We start from the raw sequence: 8,680 nt of genomic DNA on the forward strand, positions 1-8,680 counted from the left end.
ATGGTCCAACTAGCAGAGAGAGGATCCAAATCCAGGTATTTCTAACCCTAAGCTCCCAAACACAATCCACTACGCTACCTGCTTCTGTCTCTCCTGTGTCAGGTAAATTCTAAATAGACCCCTCTGCCTGGCAGGTCCCACCTCCTGCTCGCTGCAGAGATCAGCACACAAAGAAACACCCAAGAGGCCACAGGAAGAGAAGTGTTACCATCTGCTGGGAAACGTGGAAAGAGAGCGGTTGCAGGTACCACATGCTACCGATGTCTAAGAGGTCACTTATGCCTGCTGGGAGCCCTTCCCATTGCATAATCGGAGGCTATTTACTGAGGCCTCTGAGGCCTTTGGCAGAGAGCTACTGGTTGGCAAATAACAGCATTTTCCATGAACTCTGATAAGAACTCCATTTGTTTTCTTTGACCTGCAAATAATTTTTTTTTTCCTTGAGCTCAGTGGACTGTATACTTTGCCAGGGGTGTTGGTGAACACACACTGGGCAGTGTAAAACACTGAACTCACAAGAATTCCAGGATGGTGGCAAAATCTCCCAGAGTACAACTGGGCCCTTTGTGTCTTAGGAGAACCTCTAACAAGATGAGAAGTTCAGCAACCTATCAACTGATCGATCAGTAAGTCCTGTGCTAGATGACAAAGATAGAAAGACAAACGTGAAATTAGCTTCAAGAAGCTTATATTTCTTATTGGTGGAAACCATGTGAACAAAAATAATTATATGAGAAATGTATTGATTAGGCAGAAGCCGGTGGAAACTGGAGGCACCAGAGATGTTTTTTCCATATAGAAGCTGTTATCCGCGAGGTGATTCAGGCTAGTTCCAGTGGTCTTGTGATGGAGAGAGCCATCTGCACCAGAGAGGTGAATCACAATACGGGATTTTCACCTTTTTTGTTATAGTTTGCTTGCATTTTGTTTTCTTTCTCATTTTTTTCCTTTTTGATCTGATTTTTGTTGTGCAGCATGATGATTGGGGAAACATATATAGAAAAATTACACATGTTTTACATGTATTGGATTACTTGCCTTTTGGCGGGGCAAGAGAAGGAAAAACAATTTACAACACAAGGTTTTACAAAGGTGATTGCTGAAAATTATTTATGCATATGTTTTGAAAATAGAAAGCTTTAATTAAAAAAAAAGAATTTCATACAAAAAAAAAAAAGAATCTATTGTCTAAACTGAGTCTTGAAGGAGGTAGGGCTTTGAAGAGACAGAATGAGTTCCTTCATTCTAACCACTGCAAACTTTGTGAAGAATGGATTATGAGAACGTATATAGAAAGGGAGGCACTTATTGCAATAGTCCAGATGGATGGTGAACCAATAGGGTATTGTGGGAATAGAGGCCAGGAATTCAGGAAATGCTGCAGAGAGGTCACTTGGGGAAAAGAGGCTGTTCCATTTTAACAGAGAAGGAGAGAGAAGCCAGCACTAGCTGGATAGACACCCCAGATTTGGGGAGAGTGAATTTCAGAAGGTTCAGAGAAAGGAAAAATAGGATCACATGGCTCAAATATCTGCAGAGAAAGTCAAGCCAAGAGGGATAGGACATCCTTACAAAGGAAATTCTAAACAAAAGAATATGATTCTGAGGAGGAGGAGAATATGGATTTGCCAAAAGGTACCAGTGTGGATACATGACTATTCACCAACCAAATTCAAAAGATACATTGAGAAGATGAAAATCAGGACAAATAATGGGGATATAACTATAAAATGAAGTTACTTTCTATAACAAAAATCCAAAATAAACTGGGACTGGTAAGGAAGCCCAGGACAATAAGACTTCAAGGTTTCGTTTTTTAGTTAAGCTGATGAGACCATGAACTTCAAATATGGGATAGAATCTGGAACACTGGTATGGAGGAGGCGGGGAAGTAGTGATAAGAACTGATGACAAAATGAAAGCAGAAGTGCCGGGTTCTTTTATTTCCTTTTTCTCAGACAAGGTGAAGGACCTTTGTGCTGAAAACTACAGAAATATGGCTAATGGGAAACAATAATGGGAGACAGGAAGACTAGTTGAATTCAAGTCATTCTTCCAGACTGAAAATCAATCAATCAATCAATAACATTAATTAATCACCTACTATGTGCCAGTCACTATGCTAAGTGCTAGGGATTCAGAAAAAGAGAAAAAATGGTTCCTGCCCTCAAACAGCTTATGAGAGATAGCCCACAAACAAATAAATACAAAGTAGGTTTTATATGCATGTGTGTATCCAATTATATTATTAATTATATATTATTTCATATTATATATTATGTTATCTATTATTATATTATGTATATCCTGTGTGCTGATATATATGTATATATACACATAGACACACACATACAGGATTAATAAGAGATAATTAACAGAGAAAGCACCAGAATTAAAAGGGGTTGGGGAAGGCTTTCTGCATCAGATAAAATTTTAGCTTCGGACTTAAAGGAAGGCAGGGAAGGCAGTAGTCACATGGAGGAGCTGATTAAAGGAGCAGACGTGATTAGTGAACCAATGTTAGTGATCTCTGAAGAACTGGAATGGAGAACAACAAATGTTGGAGAATGAAGACCACAAATATTAGGCTGGTGAGTTTGATTTCGATTCCCGGGAAAATTATATTAAAAAAAAATAATAGCTAGCCATTTATATACTGTTTTAGGATTGGCAAAGTACTTTACAATTATTTGATTCTCACAACATCCTTGTGAGATAGGTGTTATTATCATTATTCACATTTTACAGAGGAGGAAACTAAGGCAGACACTATCAATGAATACTTCTATTAGTAGATTAAATAAGATATGGGGGTGGTGTAACTTTTAAGAAGACTAGAAAGACGGAGGTAGGGGCACTCTATTAAGGACTTTAATACTAAACAGAAGTGATCCTAGAGATGAGAGGGAGAACTGGAGCTTCTTGAGTAGGTGGATGACATGACCACTATCAGACCTACTCTTTAGTGATTTGTCCAGAGTCATATAGTTTGTCTGAAGCAGGATTCAAAATGAAGTTTTGGGTCCAAGTCCTTTCTGCTCTGTCCATTGTGCCATCTCTAGAAAAAGAAGCAGTTATTGCAAGGAACAAGATTAGCTTCATCAAAATCAGGTCATGTCAAACTAACCTCATTTTTATTTTTGATGGAGCAGATTAAAGGAACGCTATCTAGAGTTTAGCAAATTGTTTGATAGACTCTCTCATAAGAGCCCTGTGGAAAAGATATGGACTAGATGATGGAATGATTTGACACTAGTTAAATTGGCAGATTCAAAAATAATGCCCAATGGCAGCTTGAAAGGATGCTCCCCCAGGAGGCTATGTCTGTATTTGACCCTATGCTGCTTAACAATTTTGTCAGTTTGGATAATGGCATAGGGAATATACTTACCAGTTTATAGGTGACACAAAGTTGGAGGGATAGGTAATATGCTAGCTAATAGATTCATTCTTTCCTCCCCGCAAAATTCAATTTATTTTATTTTCAACTCCAAATTCTTATCCTTCTCTTCGTTTTTCTCTACTTTGAGAGGGCAAGAAAAACAAACCCATTAAAATATGCATTTTTATGTTAAACAAGTTTCTCTATTAGTTATGGTTCCCACCCACTCCCAGACAAAGAAAGACAAGAAAATAGGCTCCAATCTGCACCCTAAGATCATCACATCTCTGTCAAGAGACAGGTAGCATGTTTCATTGTGAGTCCTCGGAATTGTGGTAGGTCATTGCGTTGATCAGAGTTACTAAATCTTTCCACATTGATTAATGTTACAATATTGCTGTTACTGTATCTGTTGTCTCTACTGGCTCTGCTCATTTCCCTTTTCAGCAATATTCATGAACATCTCAAGTTTTTCTGAAACTGTTTTCTTCATCATTTCTTACAGCAAAAAAAAAAAAAAAAAAAGAGAGAGAGACAATTCTGCCAAGCAAACTGCCAAAACGTTATTTTGTAGAACTAGAAAAAAATAATAACAGAAAAATAATTTCTTACAACACAAGTTTTTCATCATATTCACATAGCATGGTTTGGTTAGCCATTCCCCAAACGGTGGGTGTTCCCCAACTTTCCAATTCTTTGTTGCCACAAAAAGTTGGGTCCTTTTCCTCTTTCTTTGATCTCTTGGAGAATGTAGCCATAGTAGCAGAATTGCTGGGTCAAAGGTAAATGGCAATTGTTTCCATTATGGCCAGAAACTCATGGGTTTTCCTTTCCTGGAATGATTCTTTTATGAAGTCAGATTAGGACATCTTTTGCTTTAATTCTTACCTAGCCTTTCTCACTGAATAGGTGTTGCTTCCGACAAACTGGGACCTGGAAAAGACTCTAGCTTAAAAAGCCCAGGGTCCCCCACTGCATCAGGGACCATCACCATCTATCCAGGATACGCCTTACGGCTGGACTCGGGTGACCCGTGGAGGAGAGAGGGAGACTGAGGACTCTGCCCTGCCCTGCCTCGACAATGCAATTCACTTGCAAGTCAAGACAGCACCCTCCTTACGTCATCGGTCCTCTTCCAGAACAATAACGATGCTGAGTCACAGTTTAATAGCTTTTTGGGTGTGCTCCATCATGTGCTCCAGAATAGCTGGATGAGTTCACACCTCTGCCAAAAATGTCCCAGAGTTCTTGTTTTCCCACATCCCCTCCAGCATTTGTCATTTTCGTGTATTTTTATTGGCTGTCTCCCCTCTCCCCTCATTGCCTTTCCCCACTTCCTGCATCCCTGTGTTCCTTTAAGTCTCAACTAAAATCCTCCCTTCTCCAAGAAGCCTTTTGTAAGCCTGCTTAAGGCTAGTGCCTTTCTTCTGGGATTAACTCCAGCCTATCTTGTATATATCTTGTTTGTACAGGGTTGTTTCCACACTGTTTGCTTCATAGGACTGGGAGTTCTTTAATGAGAGAGACTGTCTTTTACTTTTCTTTGTATTTCTCATGCTTAACATTGTTCCTAGCACGTAGTAGGTGCTTCTTGACTTGACTTAGCTGGATTTGCTGGAAGGGCAGAGTAGACCCTTAACTTGGGTTGTTTATAAAAAGATTAGGCCTGAGCTTCTGGATATCCCATCTTGCCCCTATAGAAACACTAGCTCCAAGAAGGTAGGAGAGGACTCTGAAGTCTGCCTGTTTCCAGATAGGGGGCAGGGAAGCCTAGTGTTGAAGACAGATTTAAGAGAGTCCTTGGTAGCAGCTGAGGCAGAGGATGCGACCCTGATCCAGAGGCACTGGACCTCTCCTGGTTAATCTAAGCTCTCCCCTTGCCCTCCAGCCCTGTTTTCTTTCTCCTCCAACAAACCCACACTCAGAGCCCCAGGTCTGGTCACTTAGCCCTTCATCCTGAGGTTAGCTGATCTAGTCAGCCCCTGGGGGAGAGGAGCTGCCTCCCACCTGTCATTTTATTGGGAATACTTTTGGCCTTCTCAAGTCCTCTCAGCTCTGTTGTGTCACAGCAGCCCTGGGAAATGGGAATGTGATGGTTTAATCTTGTTACCACTTGACAGATAAGGCAACCGAGGACCAGAAAGAAAAAGAAGTCCATAGGATCATAATTCCAGAGCACTTAGTTCAATCCCTTCTTTTTACAAATAAGGAAATGGAGGTCCAGGAAGATTTGTAAAGGTAACTCAGTTTTTGAACCCAAATCTTTGGACCTGAGGGCCAGGGAGGGCTCTTCCTGCTGCCTATTACTTCTTCCTTGGGTACAAGGAGCTAGGATTAGAATCTAAGTCTCCCAAGCCTCAGTCTTGCATTCTCCCCACTATACTTCCCAAATTCCTACCTCACATGGCCGGCTGCATCAGTAACTTGTGTCTTTACCCTCCAGTTTCTGGAGTTGGGCTGGCTCAGCCTGCTGGCCCAGGCCACCCTCTCCCATCTTCCTTCCCTTTCCCCAGCCTTACTCACTGGGCCTTACTGTTCCCTCTTGCATCCTAGCTCTAGCAGTGCTTTCTTTGAGGAGAGCAGAGGGTGCAGGTTCAAATTTCATTCCAGGGTAAATGACTTTACTTTTCTGGGTCTCAGTTTCTTCATCCAGACATCGAGGGAGTTGACCTAGATTGCCTTTCAGGTCTCTTTCAGTTCTAGAATCAAGGTTCTCCCAGCTCCCAGCTTCACCCTGACATTTACTTATTCCCCAGACTGTTAGAACTTACTTTGATTTCCCCTCATTGCCCTCCTTACCCCCTTTCCTCAGCATTATAAGCCCCCACCTAGGACACCAGCTGTTGTAGTGGATTTAGTCTGGTTTAGACGTGATTTCAAATTTTGTATCAGACCTTTACCACTTCTGTTTGTTTCACTTTCCTTATCTGTAAAATGGGGATAATAATAGCAGCTACTTCCCTGGGTTGTTGTGAAAATAAAGACGTTTGTAAAGTTCTTTGGAATATCAATGTGCCACTAAATAATAAAAATCATGACAGCAATGATAATGATAACTAACATTTATAGAGCATCTACTATTTGGTGGGCATTGTACTAAGCGCTTTACAAATCCATCTCATTTGATCCTCACAATAACCCTGGAAGGTACATGCTATTATTCCCATTTTACAATTGGGGAAATTGAGCGGAAGCTAAATGACTTGTCTAAGATCACTGAGTTCTTGATCTGACTTGGCTCAGATGAAAGACCTGCTGGAAGGCAGATGTAAGAGTCAGGGTTAGTTAGTAAGTACTGGCCATTAATTAGATATTTGAGGAAGAACAGAACATTAATACCTGGGAAGATCAGGGAAAGCTTCCGGAAGGACCTGGTATCTTAAATGAAAATAAAGATTTTGAAAAGTGAAGGCAAGGAAATACATCCAGACCCAAGACCGGATTTGTACATTTGTCTGGGGTAGGAGATGGAATGTTGGGGCTGAAGAAACAATCCGTAGTTCCAGTTTGGCTGGAAAGTGGAGTTTGTGAAAGGGAGTGATGTGACATAGGACTGGACAGGTTGACTGAAGTGAAGCCATGAAAGGCCTTGGTGCCGGAGGCAATATGGAACCCCTGATGGCCTCTGAGCTGGGGAGTGCCATTGTCTGAAAGGCAGCTGTGTGGAGGGAAGATTGTGTGGGGAGAGGAATGGAGGCAAGGAGACCAGTTGGGAGGCCATTGCAATCGTCTAGGGTGAGGAGTGAGAACTAGAGTGGAAAGGAAGAAGGAGTGCACGAACTAGATGGACATTCTTACCAATCAAGGTAGCTTCTTCCATTCCTACACAGCTCTGGTTATTAGAAAACATTTTTTCCTTTCTTCTTGCCTTTAAAATTTTCAGTAGCATTTTATTTTCCAAACACATGCAAAAGCAGATCTCAATATTCATTTTTGTAGGACTTTCTCCCTCTTTAAGACAGCAAGCAGTCTGATGTAGGTTAATATTTCCTTTTCTTGAGCCTAGTCTGGCTCATTGTGACTTGCCCCACCTGGGCTCCACTCTGGCCTTGGTGGAGCCTCAGCAGTGATGGTTACACTCAGGGCTACTAGAGCTCCAGGCCTGAGTCAGGAGCACTCTCTGAGTTCAAATCCAACCTCAGATATTTCCCAGCTGTGTGATCCTGGGCAGGTCCCTTCACCCTATCTGTGTCTCAGTTTCCCCATTTGTAAAATGAGCCGGAGAAGGAAATGACCAACTCCTCCTGCATCTTTGCCACCAAAAAACCCAAATGGGGTCACAGAGAATCTGCAAGACTGAAAAACAACCGAGCAATACACAACCACCACCTCAGACACCAGTCACTGTTCATTCCACAAAATCCTGCTCCCTTCTCTGTAAAGCAGAGACCCAGAATGGGGCGGGGGGGAGGGGGGAGTGTCAGCGTTCTTCACACGGGGCCATTGCCCACTGGGCTCTGACCTTCTCATACGTGTTTGGCAGGTGGGAACCTCAGAACCGAACAGGAACAAGAGGCTAGAAGAGGATGTTTCCTGAGCCAGTGGTCCCAGCCCAGGAGAACTTCTCTCCTGCTCCTTCCTCCCCCTTTCCCTCTCTTCACGCCCCCCCCCCCCCCACACAAAGACTTTGGATATGTCAGAGACCTCTGGCTCCCAGCCACAAGGAGCTGTCCCAGGTTCTAGAATCTCTCTTTTCACAGAGCTTGGGTCTGGAAGTCCTTCCCCTCCTGACCTAGATTTGTCTCAAACAGCTAATCTGAGACACCTTTCTGCTTGTTCTTTCACCATGTTTCCCCGATAATAAGACACTGTCTCATTATTTTTTTGGACAGAAAAAACACCAGAGGGCTTATTTTCAAGGGAGGGCTTATTTTAATGCTCTCAATGGCGCCAGTAAGCAAATCACTGGGGAAGAACAGGATGACACGCTCACTGCTGCAACTCTGATTAGATGCAGCTCGGAGCGTGGCGGGCACTTCACCAGGGGGTGGGTGGGTGGGGGACAGTGCATACAGAGGGTACTGTAATGTAGCGTGTAGCGCAGGGGATCACCTTCACTACAGTAACAATCGCAATAGGGCTTATTTTCGGGGGAGGGCTTATTTTAGAGGACTCTTACACAGTAAGAGGAGGGCTTATTTTCAGGATAGGTCTTATTATCGGGAAAACACAGCAGATGTCAGAATTGCTGCTCTCTTAACCTCCACCTGCCCACCCAGGGAGCCTCCATCTGTTGATGAGGAGATCAGAAAGAACCTAAGAGGCCATCGAATCGAATTCCCTCCTTTTAGAAATGAG

At 42.6% G+C, this 8,680-nt stretch overlaps 1 long non-coding RNA gene across 1 annotated transcript; it reads left to right on the forward strand.

The window, feature by feature from the left end:
- The first annotated feature begins 504 nt into the window (after nt 1-504).
- Nucleotides 505-4,921, forward strand: LOC127560559 (uncharacterized). The gene is made up of 3 exons (XR_007953361.1): nt 505-626; nt 751-873; nt 4,292-4,921. It is a non-coding gene; the product is annotated as an uncharacterized LOC127560559 (long non-coding RNA).
- Nucleotides 4,922-8,680: the final 3,759 nt, after the last annotated feature.

Source organism: Antechinus flavipes, chromosome 4 (assembly GCF_016432865.1).
Source record: "Antechinus flavipes isolate AdamAnt ecotype Samford, QLD, Australia chromosome 4, AdamAnt_v2, whole genome shotgun sequence".
In the NCBI taxonomy this organism is placed as follows: Eukaryota; Metazoa; Chordata; class Mammalia; order Dasyuromorphia; family Dasyuridae; genus Antechinus; species Antechinus flavipes.